Source organism: Rhipicephalus microplus, chromosome 9 (assembly GCF_043290135.1).
Source record: "Rhipicephalus microplus isolate Deutch F79 chromosome 9, USDA_Rmic, whole genome shotgun sequence".
NCBI lineage: Eukaryota > Metazoa > Arthropoda > Arachnida > Ixodida > Ixodidae > Rhipicephalus > Rhipicephalus microplus.
Window position 1 is genome coordinate 126,495,256 of NC_134708.1, and position 17,025 is coordinate 126,512,280.

The window sequence follows — 17,025 nt, forward strand, 5'->3', positions numbered from 1 at the left end:
TGGAGTATCACCATCCGTTCGTAAGATGCAGTTTCTTGACTTGCAACGATGAAATAAAGCTGAAATCACTGTGTGAGCAGCATCCAGTTCACCTACAAATCTCCGATCTTGTACTTGCTTAGATGTCTCTGCTGTGGACGTTATTTCGTGTAGGCAGATCCACATCAAGCGAGCTCACTGATGATGCTTAGTTGTTGCGCGGAGGTACTCTGCTTTTTTCACTAGTGGTTGTCGTTATCGGTCACACTTGAACGGCTCCTCACATTTGACTAAGCCACTCTGACTTGACGCCTTTGACCGAGATTGCAGAGCGAAAACACACAATAATAAAATGCTTCATGCTACTGTGTTACGATGATGATAACGATAATATTGAGTCGAAATCAAAATTGGACAAGTTCAGATTTCAACTTCATTTTTAAAGTGGTTTTGTAACAGTAAAAAAAGACAGGTAAGTCGGCATAAGAAAAGTGAGACAAAAGTTGTTCGCAAAGGACCGAATTACTGTACACACTAAAATAGCTGCAGGACAACGCTATGACTTGTACAGCGCAACTGAAGTTTCAGTTACGCACTCATCACTTGCTTTTTTTGCACCCACATAATGCGTTTTTACTATGACTTCCATGCTGCGTTCCACAAATGTCACCAAAACAAAAATGAAGTCTTGAATAAAAACAATGTTACGATTTGCGCCAAGAATATATAAAATTACCTAGTTATAAAACAAGCAATAGCCTTTAAGATTGGCACTAGCTTTATTTACCTCGGTGGCTATACATTGTCAACATTCAACATAACATTCAACAGTCAACATAATCACTGTGTGATTATGTCTACAAAAAAATTGGCCCTTTGAATGAGTGGCAGACTCTCGTTCGTTTAAACAACGGTATCACCTTGTTTCCCCTGTCCACCAGTTTTGCCATCACCTTTTCCGTCGCGTCTGTTATCATGGCCGTCTGCGTTTGGCTTAAGTCAGCGTTATCATATTTTTACACGTTTCTTCATTTGATAGCTATAATATAATTTTACTCCAATTAGTCTGTGAGGAGAAAAAGTATAATTCTATCATGGCAGCTGAAACAACCGCAGCCTGTAAAACGTGTCCCTATCGGCGTAGTGACGTGTGGCACAACTATTCATTTGCTATAACCACTTGCAAATAATTGAAAAGTGAATAAACGAATGCAACTTTGTTAAGAGTTGTGTAACCAATCTCGACACTTGAATGCTAACTACTCAAATGGTGACCATAACCTTAATGACTTAATGTTTAAAAATTAACTGAGTAGAATAGCCTCCTGATAAAGACTACTTGAAAGTACTACGTTGGCTTCAAAGACAACTACAATCCCACCTATAGATTCAGAAATGCTTTGTCACTGTTATTTGTATACTATAAAGATTTCATGGAGTCTATCCTTAAGACAGCGTCCCATCTGACCCATGTAGCTCCTGCCGCATGTCAGTGATTGTGTGCATCATGCCTTTAACACACGTTACATACTTCTGCCTGTGATGAGTTCGGCAGTGTTTCCTTTCTTTCATCAGATCAATGAATCTGCGTAGGTCAAAAAGTTTCGTGGGGCATAATCACTACTTCAACTCCAGCACTTTCTCCCTATTTTCTGTTAGAGTTTGGGAGAAACACTGTGCATGAAAAGTCCGACAGCCGAATTCATTTCTTGCTGTCCATCAGATGGTCTGTAGCTCCTTTCTACGCCTAGGATACCTCGCATTCCTAATCAAATTCTCGGCTACAGGCAACTCGTCTTAAGGTGAACCTGCAATATGAAGTCTAGACACTTACTTGTTTTGGGACGTTAAACCCCACAAATCAATCAAGACACTTACTTGGAAATTGCTTCTACCACCTTGTGTTAAAGTGATCCACACAGAACACTCTGCAAGTCCCTGTGCATGGCCGCCCTCTTGGTCCTTTTTGTGGGCCCCAATAAGAAAGGTAGCAGTGGCTTCCATTGACGAGACTTATACCGCCAACTCGTGCCCCATTTTGTAAAAAGCTGTGTTAAGCGCAGGGATTCGATTGTGAAACATTCAAAAATCTCATGTGTTTCCACAACATGCTGGAGCTGTTGCTGCAAAACCTTCGTACTGGGCTTGACAACCTACTTGCAGTCCACAGATCTTACTAAATAAACAGTAAAGAATTACCCACATATCAAGAGATTGTGCAGCACTGAAACCTAGCAATCTGTTATTATTGTTCTTTTAATACTGGTCAAGTGCAGGTCTCTAAGAATCGAGGCAATGCTCGATTCAGAACTAATACCCTGCCAATACATATACACGTCTACGACCTAGCCAGGAAAGGTAGACTCAAGTAACAGCGTGGGAAACACTTCCAAATACCGGCCAGTGACATTCAACAATTTTCAGGAAAGGAGACTGCTCAAAGAAATTAGATAGCATCCTTGAGGCAGAGCAGTAGATCTTTTGCGCTGGTAAGCTGTTTACTTTTGCTTAATCATTACACAGATTTTTAATGACTTGTACTTGGCTTGTGCTGAAAGAATATATATTAATAAATGGTTACTGCATTCTAGTCCTGTAAGATCCTCCTGCATTGTGGAATATTCTTTGGTGTTTCACTAGGCAGAAATTATAGGCTGGAAGTAAAATGTCGTCCCACTTTGAAGCTTTCTTAGAATGTACTCCAACTTCTTGAAATAGACTATCTGCTTCTTTAATGAGGAACAATTAAATTCTTGAACTTAAGGTGGTTTCACAGAGAATAACTCTCATATTGGTGGTATAAGCCTTGTGCTTGGAAGCCAATGCTGCTTTTGTGTCGCGGTATTCAAAAGTGGCTAAAAGGTGGAACATGCACTTGCCTTCGAAGAATGCTCTGTGGCAACCGACTCATCTCAAACAGGGTGAATGACGCATTCTCCGAGTCAACATCCCATTTTAAGATTGCGGGTTTCACTCAAGTTGTGTTCTTGTTGGTAGCCGTAGGTTTGCTTACGTATGTGATGGATCCTAGGCGTGAAGAGGAGTGGCTGGCCACATCGAAGGCCCAAGAAATGAATAAGGCGACTGTGTTCATTGCATGTACAGTGTCTCTCGCAGACTCAAGTAGGTAGGGAGAAAGTGTTGAAGCACAGGCAGTGTACTTTCTGCCTGTGCAGATCTTCCTCTTGAATGAACTAAAAGGCTGCAGCTCTGATCACGGGCAGAAAGGTGTAACATGTTTTAAACACATGGAGAACACAATTACTTTAACAATGAAAATTGAGCCCTTAAAATGTCCTTTTCTTCACTCATGCCGAGGGTCTTGTTTCTGTAGACTAAACGCCTTTAGGTAGTGTAGGAGGGCTTATTATCAGCTACTAACACGTAGAAAGATCACGTGCTACGAGTCGTGCCCACTAACACTCCCAGGTTTACGTGCTCGCAAACACTCGATAATGTTGACAAGAGGACAGCCACCGCTTTGGCTAATTGATAAAAGCATCGAATGCATTATCGAAAGGTTGTAGGTTCAGTCTTTACCGTTGGAAACTTTTCTTTGTACACCGTAAATTCTGAACCATTTTATCATAATTGCTGTACTATAATCAAAAAGCTACTAATATTGTCTCCTATAATTTCATGGGCTGATTGTCTGTTCTAATTGAAGGAGTGTATCTACATCTGCACTGCTTTGTAATAAATTTCAGTTGGAAGATGGTGCTGCATCTTAGTATCTTTTGTCCCTACCATCGCACTTGCTCGGAGCAGCTTTTGCAGGTGAATTAACTTGTGGGATAAATATGTGGGGGCACGGTTGTTGTCGACAAAATATTAACAAAACCATGTGGTTTTGTGTTCATAGATTTTGAGAAGGCCTTCGACAAAGTTCCCCACAAGCGTTTGCTATCTAAACTTTCACATTTAAACCTTGACGAACACGTACTTGCATGGCTTTCAAACTTTTTAACTAACCGACAGCAGTTTGTCTACGCTAACAACAGTTCTTCATCCTTATTTCCTGTCCTATCAGGTGTTCCTCAAGGGACGGTCCTCGGGCCCTTACTTTTTCTCATATACATCAACGACCTACCAGACAATATTTCTTCAAGCATTCGGTTGTTTGCGGACGACTGCGTCATTTATCGCCCCATTATCGATCCCAGTGATAACGTAGCACTCCAGCAACACCTAAGGAAGATAGACGAATGGTGCAACAAATGGCTCATGGTGCTAAACGTTCACAAAACATCCATCATGTCATTCCACAGGCGTCACTCCTATTCCACGTACAAATATTTCTTAAGTGGCTGCGCTGTATTTCCTGTCTCGTCCACTAAATATCTAGGTCTTCTTATTTCTCATGACCTTACATGGTCATCCCACATAAATCGCATTACCAGTGACGCGAATCGCGCGCTGGGCTTCCTCCAACGAAACATTAACCTGGCTCCATCCACAGTTAAATTATTGGCCTACGAAACGCTTGTTGGCCCAAAGCTGGAATTCGCGTGTGCAGTCTGGGACTTACCACAAGCTAACTCAAGTACCATCCTTGAATCCGTTCAGAACCGTGCGGCCAGATTCACCTTTTCCGATTATTCATACCACACAAGCGTAACACTTCTTAAACGTAAAGCTAAATTGCTAAGTCTCGAAACACGACGTACAGTAGCACGGTTTTGCCTCTTCCACAAATTCTACACTCGTTATCATGCGAAAGCCTCCACATAAAAACTGCTCACCACCCATCGAATCGCCTCAACCACTCAAAAGCAGTATACCCACCTCGTGCACGCACGACCGCCTATCTAAATTCATTTCCTGTTCTGACAGCCATCGAATGGAACAGCCTTCCTAAAAGTGTCGTCACCAAAACAAACCCGACTCAGTTCAAAGCTGCCGTCGAAAAACTTCTGTACTGATTGTTTTTGTGTCATGTATGCGATTATCCTTAGTGGTGTTATCTGCTTCGTTGGTTTGCATTGTCTGCTTTTTATTAACAGAGCGTGCATGATAGCCTTTCGTGATACGCTCGTGCAGTTTTTGTTTTCTTTTTTTGTGTTTGTTGATCAGTTGTGTAATTTTCGTGCTTCAACACCCCTCATGTAAAACCCCACTTATTGGGGTCTTTGAGGTACCTGTAAATAAATAAATAAATAAAGTGATATATGCTGGAACACACTTAACATCAACTTTACAGTGCTTGTCATACCATTACTTGCAGAACACCCCTTTGGTTTCTGTCTAAATAGCCCACTGCCTTCTACGTCATATGTTTGTGTCTGCTTCCAAAATCCTTGCAAGTGCTCTCTTTCTCCTATGAGACTTCTCCAAGCGAAGAGGGGGCAGACTTGCATGGAAGCACAAAGGCTGATGTCCTTGCTTTGGCTGCGCATTTTGATGGTCCATGCATATTTACATCTCAGAGGCAATTATTGCTGCACCCAGAAAGCCTTCATTGAAGAAAGTTGGCTGTGCTGTGACCGCGTTCATGTCGTTTTGTGTTCATGTAGTCAGCCATATTTGCATAAAAACCACGTTGCGTCCCACCTCACTTGTTTAGCGCCCTCTGAAACCGAAATCGTGACTGAGCACTGTAAAACCGTTTTCTAGGTAACTAACGTTTCCATCTACGACGAGTGTGTCATTAACTACTCAATGCAACACAAAAAACGCTATGCAAATAATTTGTGTGAGTGCTCAAGCTGGGTTCATGAAAGATAATTGAGCCCTCAAATACTCCTTTTGTTTTGTGGCATGCAGGAGGGTCAGTGGCTCAGACAGGAACCTTAAATAATGATACAGTCTGTGAGCACCATTGCAGTCTATAAACAACAGTTTAAAGGTTTCACGGAATGCCTACGTGGGTTGATTGGTTAGACTCGTTTTCTAAGAAAGTGTGTTTCTTGCACTTAGTCCAGGTCAAAGGGTCAAGGGAGATAGTAGAGATGGAGGAGATGGCAAGGTCAATTTACGAATGTGTAAGCATGCTATCTCTGCACCTTTCAAACAAAGAGCATTCTCGTTTTATCTGATTTAGAGATACGAGCAGTCAGGCTGCATCTTTTTCGTTTTGCTTATCCTGATATTTTTATTCTGGCGCATGGCTTGATTCCTTAATTTCTTGTATTTTTTTCTGTACACAGCTTACCCTTGCTGTAATTAGATGGACAAGTGAACATAAAAAATTTGGTGTTGCAAGACTTTCGTTATTGGAAAGTAACACAGTACTTACTGAAATACGCAAAGATGCCTACCACCGGTGAACAAAATTAAGGATAGAACAGAAAAGGCGTCACTCGCAACTTACTTTATTCTTGAAAAATCAGCGAAATATAAAAGCGTAGCAACCATGCGCGTGCGCATTGCTTCACATGCTAGTAAAAAACATGCCATAAGATTGACAACAAAAGAATGAAGACAAAAAAGCCACTAAACAAAAAACTATTATAAGAAACAAATATTCCCCACCACGCAGAGCAATAGATGTTACACTAACATCCGTATTTCCCTTCTTTTTAATGTATAATAATTCTATAGTTTCAAGTGCCAAGGTATCATTACTCTTACTTAGGACATATACACAATAAAACCTAGCGTCACAATTGCGGAAATCACAATGTGCTGGCAAACATGCCTAAAGTTTATTTTTCACGGGAAGTACTCGCTCCCTTATTCTGTCCTTTATGCACCGCTACATTTGCCTGCACATTGTGATTCCTGCAACTGTGAGGCTAGGTCTTTCAGTGTATCCTTCCTTGGAAAGAATAATGACACCTTAGCACGCAAAATTATGGAAGCATACTACATTAAAAAAAGAGAGATACGCATGTTAGTAATATATCTGTTGCTCTGCATGGTGGTGAATTTCATTCTTCAGAATCTTTTTTGTTTAGTGGCTTTTTTGTCATAATTTTTTTGGCAACCATATTGCACGTTTTTTTGACTAGCATGTGAGGCAATGTGCGTACGCAAGGTTGCTACGCTTACGTATTTGGCTGCTTTTTGAGAATAAAGTTGGTTGCGAGTGACGCCCTTTCTGTTCTGTCCTCAATTTCCTTCCCTGATAGTATGCATCATTTTAAAGTTAATTAACCATGTACCAACTAGTCCAACAAATTGATTTATTAAGGAGGCGGTCCCACTGCGGCAGCACCCGCTCTGCATTTTATTCACTGTTTGCTGACGTTGCACGCTCAGCCTATTGATATAAATTGTATTGCATTAGAAAGCTTACAATCTTCACTTTTTAATGACAGCTAGTATTGTCGCCTAGTCTGAAGCAGTTTTGCATTGCACTCAAAATAGTGCGAGCAAAGACCAGTGCTTTTGCTGTACATGCCTGCGTTGCGCTGGAAGTGTGGCAAAACTGTTCAACATAACCAAATGAAATTTTTTGAGCCTCTTCATAAAGCATTATGCAACGTTTCTACGAAGACATGTAAAGCAATGAAAAAGTCAAGCAGGCTTCAATCAAATTGAGCAGAACCATGTAGGTTTATGAGTGAATAACATTTTTTCTTCTTTTTTGTGTAGAACAACCTTATTGAATGTGTTTCCAGGCTACAATGTACCTAATGTCAATGCGAAGTTGTTTCACGTTTTGACGAATACCTCATGAAGAATAACTGCTTGAATTCCCAAATTTATAGTTCCACTTGTACAGGCAATACCCACGAGGTGGAAAAACTGTCTAAGATGAAAATCTCAAGTTTTCAATATTGAAGCAGCAAGCCTTTCTAAGCATAGAAAATTGTCATAAGTTAATTAGAAAATTGGTAGACAGAGTGAATTCAGCTCATTGTTCTGCTTGCCAGGTTTTTGCGAGTTCACTTTTTTTCTTTTATTGTTATTTCACAATTATTGCACATTAGCAGGGATATGTCATATTTTGTAATTACCAGTGCTCACTAACTTTGCGTAGCAGCGCTTGACTCGAAAGATTCTCAACAAATAATAAATATTGCAAACATTTTTTGTGGCGGCGTCATCGGTGAAAAGAACCGTAAAGTTGTCTAGTGTCAGTTCTGACGTTTGTCAAAAGTGGTGCCGCTAAACATGACTATGCCGCAGAAACACGTTTGGCTTGTTTCTCCAGATTTCAGACTTCAGTGTCTAGCCCAGTGGGTGAATTTAGTCGCTACGTCTATATTTTACAATGTAACCCCAAGAGGCTGCTGAAAAAAAAAGAGACGGGATGACAGAAAGAAAGAAGGGAACAAAGCGTGCCACATTCCTGACCAAGTGGTTTGGCAATTGTGCCGAAGATTCCAGGAACTGCTTGGCTGCTCGCCTTTGTATCCAAAGGACTGCAGAAGCGTTTCTGAAGTATGCAGAGAAGCTGACCTAGCGTTCTATCTTCGAGACTCATAGGACATTACCAGGTGGTCTCTACTTTGCGGGGAGGCGAGGAAGGTTTGGCAGTGTGTGTTCCACGTGACACTGGTTGAAGGGTAGTATAACGTTGGACCTTTTTGAGAGACTAGTCTGCACATGTGAAGGGGTCGCGACATGACGCGCGTCGCGTTTTTTTTTTTTCTTGGGAGAGGAGGGAAGGTGACAAGACCAAGCAGCCTCTATAAACGTTGCACAGAGTGGCGACAGTTGCTAACTGAGAGGTAGCTTGAATCGTCTGCAAATCACTCCTGAAAACTACTAAAATCCTGAGATTTTTTACCAGTGCGTGGCGGATAACTTCAGAGGCTACGGGCCCCCAGTTTCGATTTCGGTGACCTTCATAGAGGCACTTTTCAGACTTGAAAAGGGCCAATCGACAAGTTTGTGGATAGTTTGCGGGCAAGTTGGTGGAAACAAACTTGCATGTGCAGTACCTATATCATAAGCTGTGAGTTAATGAGTCATATTTTTTTGACTGCAGCAAAAAGTGCGGATGGCTGCGTGAGCTCGATAGCGTTCCCAGCCACGCGCAGCAAAACAAACGTTAAGTGTCTTGACGCCTTTTGAAGTTTCGAAACAATATTTTTATTATACCAACTTCTTGATAAAAATGTGTTTGCTAGCGTATTACTTACTCTCAAATTACGGTAACACATGTGTTGCGAATGATCATTGTGCCCTCGAAGATCATTGATGTGACGCCATTTGCTTGTTGTAGTGGGCAGTGGCTTTTCTAGCAGAGAGGCAGCAGGAATAATGCTTTAACTGCTAGAAATAGACAAGATGGTCACCATTTATCTCTAGCAAAGCTTAGCTTTGGCAAATAATCTGTTCGCTCATGTAGGACACGTTATATCTTACTCTCTAGGCACCCGCCCTTCACTAACCAAAGCGGGACGTAACGCATTTACTCGCAGCACCTACCACCATAGACACCTAGAAATTGAAACATTCGCAGAAAACGTAAACGCACTCAAGCGTATTTCTCCAATGAACTCTTTCCAGTGCTCACTAGGTGCAGCCACAAATGTGTGAGCCACCTATTCCCCTGCTCCTCCCAAATGACAAATGCGATACCCGGACTGGTTTTGCAGTTTCCACTCGCTGAGCCAATGGTCCCAATCAGCTAGCGTGCTGTCCAGGCACCCAAGATGCTGAAATCACAAAGGGAGTGGAAGAAGGCAAGGCAATTTGAAGCTTGAAACAAATCAATCGGAAGCTTGAAAGAAAAAGACTGTGCGTGAATTTTCGCGATAACCATATCACATGCTAGTGCTATGAGTACTCACATAGGTGCGCACAAATGAAGCAATCGTTTTGTGTGGTTACTTCATATACCACACCACTGTGCTTCTGTTCGAAAGCTGGAATGAAAGTATCTGCAGTATCATGTGTACAAACTGATCAGATACTGACAGGTCTACCGTCGCATTCGTGAAAGCCCAGTAAGTGCGCAGGTGGGGTGTGAAATTTCTGTCCCAAAAACTCTCCCAAGATCCCATATGCGTTTATCTTAGAAGATTTGCCGAAGCAGCAACACTTTTGTGCTTCTAGGTCGACTGTAATCCCTCACCAAAAGCTTTTTGCACCTCATGCGGTTTGTCAGTTTCTCGGGGATCTGCCCAATTTAGACCAAGCGGCGATGCCACTTGATGACGTCATGAGTTACAAATTTTGGTGATCTATGATGTCAACCAATGATTTTATTTAGCCCTTGTGTAAACAGCGAGAGGCACTTTTCGCGCTTGATAAGGCCTCTAAACTTTCCTGACCATGTGTGCTGTGCTGTTTATTTTGTAGGAGCGCGCGTATATTATGAACTTTTCACACTGAATTGAATACTGCCTAAGGCATATCAAATTAAATGCCCCCTTTTTGGATTAGAGATCTGCGTGAATATAATATCATTAGATTCGTTGTTCAAAGTTCTGCGGGTTCGATTTGCATCTGTTTTACAAATTAATTGCGGTGGAAGTGAAACGCGTTTTATAGCTGAAAGAATTGACTCTAATATGTTTCACTAAATCTGAGCACTGCATTCGTGTGTGTAAATGTCAGACCGCCTTCTAATCATGAATGTTGCGCTGCTTGACCTCATCTTTTCTCTGTCGGCTCACCACGCTTGCGCCACATCATGACCGATGTCTACCTTATACCCATTCATATCCTTGAAGGTTTCAAGTAGCTATGCGAGAAAGAAAAAGAAAGTGGCATCCGATACATCTGTTTAGCGATGCATGAGGCTAGTAATGTTTTAGCTGGCGAATTTCTTCCGCCGTTCATGCCCCTGAAATCACCATTTTTTCGCTCGCTGCAAGGCATGAAAAAGGAGCTTTGTGTAATGATAGCCAGAAAATAGTCAAAGATGGTTTTCCGGGTAGCTTCTGTATGTAGCGAAATAAGTATCAAGCGGACCATGCGCAACACCCGCAGTATATGCGCAGAAGGGTCCACTGTTAAAGGGAACGTTGGAGCACGAGTCATCTGCTCTGGCGTTTTTTTTTTTACAAACTGCCACATCTAGTGGCCATGTGATCAAGTAGAGAAGTGACAATTAACATCTCCTGAAACGAATTTTCAAACCTCGCCAGCTATCGCTCGTTTCTCTCAACTCGCTACATTCCTCCTGTAGGGTTCCTAGAACGAATATGAATAGCACAGGCAGTGAATAATGCTACCGGCTGAGTGAAGCCCCGAAAAGGGGGCCATCTTCGCACTTCTGTTGAAGGAAGAGTGCACGATGTGAAGCAGTGGTGGAGAAAGGGAAGTAGCAGGACAGGAAGCTTACATATGCCGCAGAAACGTCGGACTTTATACCCACAAGGTGCTTCCTCACAAAGACTGGTGTTTGCAGCTGCGGCCTGCTAGAAATGTTTCAAAAAAAAAAGGCAGATCTTCAGAAACACTGAAATGAAATGGTTTATCGGAACAGAAGCTGCTCTCAAGTGGAATTTTAATGTTTTTGTCTTTTTTTCCTGTTTTTGTTCAGTGGGCTTTAAGCTCTGACAGAGGCATTATAAAGTGATACATACTACAGTAATTTGAGTGTCAGAGAGACGGTATGTTGTTTACGAAATGTCATAAAATGCAGCTATTCTGTTGCTTTGCAAGAGGCAAAATGTTGCTAACTTAAGTTATACCAATATCATGAAGTCTGGGCATTTCACGTGAGTGAGCCAAGTTTTGTTGTGAACTTACAGTTTAACATGATATTCAACGGAATGCTTCTGCGAAGCCACTGATACGGTTTCTTCATGACGAGGAATTACATAAATTTTTAATCTTATACGACAAAGTGTAGAGCACAAAACTAAGCTTGTCCAATTCAAAAAAATTTTGGGAAATTTCACCTAAGGCAAATGCATGAAATTGGATCAAGTTTCTTTTCATGCTGTAAATTTAGAAGGAGCAATCCAATAGAGTGAGCAGCACTCGTTGAGCTAACTACTAAACAAAAATTTGGTAGTCAACTGTCGCACTCCTTGAAATAACTCAGCTGGTGTAGCCAAATAGAAGAGATGCGTCGATAGCAATTTAAATAAAACAGTTCACTGGCAATAGCATGATTATGGGATCGTAGATTATCGGTAGTCAACGAATGGCATGAATGCTGAGTAGCAATGTTTGTTTTGCCTCAGGAGAGAATTATGCACGCTAAGATAGAAAGCAAGTCTATAAATATTTGTTTTTTTGTTTTAATAAACAGTTTTATTTTGCCTCCAATGTGAGTGGCATTCTGAGTGTGCACTGGCACCAAATGTGTGGAGGTGACCAACTTCACTGATTGTCTCGTATGTGTGTACTCATCCGGATGGAGGCCGTGATTGTTGTTGCACGCTGGCTGGTCACGACGGTCTAACCACGACTCGAAAAGCTTTCTTTTCCCTCTTTTTTGTTCCCGAGCCAGCGTCATCAAATTAGGAAAGTCGAAGGCATGCCCCATTTTCAAGCATAGTTTGATTAGTTTTGTCTGAGATTACGTGGTTTTTGTAATGTGTCCTTTGTGTTCATTGAAACCCCTTGACCGCTTCCTGCCAGTTTTGTCAATATAAGTGGTGCCGCAGCTACCGTACAGGAACATGTACACAACCCTGTTTTGATCATTCGCAAAGGTGCTATTTTTGGGCTTAGAGAGCACATTTACCAAGGTACTATGAGGCTTGAAAATTGTTTTAATTCCCAGTTGACGAAGTGCTATTTACACAGAGTCTGAAAAACCTTCAACGTAAGGCAGAGAAATTATGGGTCTTGTGTTTTCTCGTGGCACACTTCTTGTTCCCTCTTGCATGTGTTTCTGGGTGTTGTTGATAAACCTGCTCAGGTAATGACTTTGTTACAATTCACCAACCAAAGTTTCCATCTATATGACTGCGCGTGCTGATCAGTGAGGTAAGTGACACCACATGCATAAGTGAGATAGGCAGCAAGCGACTGACAGGGCTCAAAGACCACAAAGGAGACGTTGCAAAAGGCACCCATGCCTTGCATTATAAGACAATTTTTGTCGAGCACTGTTTGACGACGGGACCTGCCTTCGTCTTCGGAAATGAGACAACGCTAGATAGTAAACCAAAGTGGGGCCAGAGAAATCTTCTCAAGCCGTGATTCATTAGTGTGACAAGTTGGCGTGCGACAACAACTGTGGCCGCATTCTAAGTGACATACGAGACAAGGAGCAAACTGCGTAACCTCCGCTCATCTGGTGCCAATGCATACTGAGGATGCCCGCTGCATATTTTCAAAACATCTATGTAGTTTTTGCTATATTTGGCTGTGTTAAATATAAGTCTATATTTTTAATCACGATCTGGCCTGTCTTTTGTTAAACTTTTACATCTGCTCCTTAGTTATAACTCTGCTTCATACTGTGGTGTACCAAAAACATGCTGATAATTTTATTTTATTGTTTTGGGTGATTTTTTTATTTTGATTTAGGTACCTATGCACGTGTTGGAAGAAGAAGATGAGCAGCAGAATTACTTCTTACTTTGCCCCCAATGCCGCTGATGAGGAGTGACAGAAAGTAATACTGCGCTTTGAGTGCCACCTGTTTTGTAAGCACCATATTATATAGCAATTTCAAACTACTAACAATTTTCTTCGTGCATTATTCATTACAAATAAATCAACGAACATTGACACCCTGAAAATACCTAGGTAGACTGAATATGTTTGAGCGGGAGAACTGAAATAAGACTGTAAATAAGCTCGAAATGTTGATTCTTTGCCATCATTAATGAGTAAGGAGCCAATCATTCAGCTCAATAAAGCTTCACAAATTTCACCTCTGCACTATTTAGGTTTACTTACTGCTGTGTTTTTTTCCCTGCTGGATTGTTACATATCTTTCTGTCAGTCCTGGCACAGGTTTCCTAGGATGTTGCAGGCAGATTTTGTCAGTCGATTCTCTGCACTGTTTCAGAGAAATGTTTCATTTAATTATTTTGTTTGCTTGATAAGCTACTAGTATGGGTATAATCACTTCCTCTTCATAATGCAGGCCCTCATCGCCAACCGATTGCCTCACTCAAGGCTTGTTCCACGGTCGTCACAGCCATCACCCTGCAATTGCTGTTTGCCGACAACGTCGACAGTGTACCCCTCTTGGACGTACCCTGACCTGGCGAGCTTGTTCACTCTAGTCGAACCACATTGGCAAAGTCTCGAGCAAAAATTTGCAACTTCAACATGCTGCTCAGTTTGCATTTGTGTACTCTACTGGGCGTGTGAACTGTTGTGGCGGTATGGCTGTTAATTGCTTCTCTGGTGGTGATGCAAGTTGACGTCAATTTGTCATTCTACTCTAAAAGATTGCAATTCTTGTACCTGCTGCTGTTCCTGTGCCCTCAAGTATGATTGCATGTGTATCCGTAGTTGACATTTATGGCGTTAGATTTTTGTGAAAAATAGGGTACTCGGTCATTATACTCGTTCTGAATACCTTCGTAGGATGGACTTTCTTTTTAACGACTTCCACAAACAAAAGAGAGTACTTTGCCTTTTTTCCAAAGATGCGCATAAACTCGCTACAAAGTACCAACTTGAAAGCTGCATTCACTGCGAATCCAAAACAGTTGAAATGCTAAAGTTAGTGGCACACACAACGGAAGATATGCATAAATGAAAAACACTGGACAGTTATGCAGAGCAGTGCATAACAATCTAAAGATAACTTGAGCTCACCTCTAGATACAAATTAATAAAATCTGTACTGAATGAACAAGAATTATTGTGTCAAGGCAGTTTAATCATTCAATGGACAAAAGGACAACAACTTGGTAATGTACTGAACAGAAAATAGTTGCATGCCTTGTGCATTCGTTCCGTGATCACTATTTCTCCCTTGGTTTTGGCTGGGAGGTCACTGTTTTGCGCGAATTACAATGAGCAGTTGCTCCACTGATCGGGTTTCGCTTTTTCTGACCGGGTGTCGGCTACCTTAACTTTCAAGGGCGTATTTTTTATGTAATCAATCGGCCACATTTAATGAGCCGCTTTTCACTGAATGCTTGTCAGGCAATAATCATGACATTCAGTTGCTTCCAAACTGATGAACTTCTTTTTATGGGCAACATGTTTTGTTACACAGATATTGGCAGGTTTTTCTGTTTTGGTGAAAATAATTTCTTGTTTTGAACCTTTTAAGCTCCATCGAAAGCTGTACCCGAGTGGGATGTGCCAGTTTTTCAATCCTGCTATTTTGTCTTTGTTCATAAAATCTTGACATGGATAGCCAACAGCAGTGGCAATCATCATTGTATACAATGCATGCATCACTTCTGGAAAATCACAGACAAGGCTGTCTATGGTATTCGTGTCCTCCTATGTATTTAACACATAACATTTTCGCTGGTGTCTTCTTCCTTGCCTATTTACTTTCCCACTGATATTGTAAATGCTATAGATAAAAGCGTTTTTTGCTAAACTTTTGCTAAAAGTGTATAAACAAGTTGTGTTTTCATTTTGCACCTGTATTTGGTTTTTACGACCCAGCAGTTGACATAGTATAAAAGAATCTTGCAACGTGCCTTGTTCATATTTATTACTGAATGCTTAAACTGTGTTTTGCAACTATCCCATTCATGTCTTGCTCTGTGACAAAGACAAATAAATAAGAAGTAATCATTGTAAATAAATGTGTTATTTTTTTCTTTCATATGGGATTCAGGCACTTGAGCATGTTTTTTTTCTGCCTAATCTCTGTGACTGCATGTCCTCTTGGTTGCTGCAATCCTGCACATAAAAATACTGCACCCTCAACACGTGTTCACTTATTGTAGTCAATGCTTACACAGAGCAAAGCCACATTTTTAAATTCTTTAAAAAATGCAGTATGTATATCACATGTGTTGGAAGCTTTGGAATTTGAAAAGTGTGTTTTTGGTCTTACGGTAATGCACAAGTGTGTTTTGATATTTTTATAGCTTGGCTGTTCCAACATTATGCATGTACGAATGTGTTGATAAAGTGATGTTAGGAAACAGTTTTTGTGCATCGACAATATTAATGCAGTTTTTCACACCATACCAAAGCTTTTTTCCTAGCCAGAAGCTTCGGGGTGGTTCCCGTAACAAGTCAACATGTCTTTCAATAATAACGCACACACAGTAGTGTATATTTTCTGCGCACGTCGCATAAAAGTAAACACGTCACACAGCAATGTTGACAGCACGCTGCTGGAATGCTGCCACCACGTTGTTGGTATGTTTACATCACGTTGCTGGCATGTTGACGTTGCGTTGCTGTTATGTTGCGAAAACATTGCCGTGATGTTGAAAGTGTGATCCTGGGCGTTGCCATATCGTCCTGAATGTTACAAGGAACGTTATCAAGTGATCAATAAAGAGGTTGTTAAGCGCGTTTAGGCAACGTTGCTGACTGACATCTGGGCGCTTTCATTCAACGTTGGGATAACATTCTGTGTTACTTAGGTCGCAATTTTGTTATGGTGCTACGTTTGTTTATTTTTTCCTTACTGAAATAAAGTTCCAATATGTTGTTTTGAAAAATGTGCTCGTATCGTATTTTTTTCCCTTTTGACTGTACCAAATATTTGTCTTAGATTGCTCACCTGTTATAATTCCTCTGTGATTGACAGTATGCATCAATAAATAAAATAAAACAAACCTGCGGCCCGTGTCCTCCCCCGTCCTATGTGACCGCCCTCTGAAAAAAAATCCTGGCTACGTCCCTGACACTAGTGCGACCGTATGAGGAAATGTTGCACTAGCCTCGTCATCAACTACCTAGCTCTTGTATACGCGGAAACACTGCTGATTGTGAAACAAAGGTGGCTTATTTACTTTACAGCAAATATGTGCATGCTCGGTGCTCTGTAAATGATAGCATGTGGTTTAAATATTGTGCACTAAAAATGCAGCTAAAGCGTGAGAATTCCGCTGCTGAAACCCACGAGACAGTCAATGACTGATATGATTAGTGCATTTCATACGTTGTTTTTATCTGAAAAAAAGGGCTTTTCGTGTTTAGTGATTTAGGTATGATGAGGCAGCATGCAGCATGTCCGTCCTGTAAGTAAATGAGCAACACGCGTTTCACAAACAGCAGTATATCCGCTGATGTAGTCGGCTGTCTACCAAGAGGACGGGAGAGCAAGCCAAATTCTCGCGGTGATGTCGAGGAGAGGAG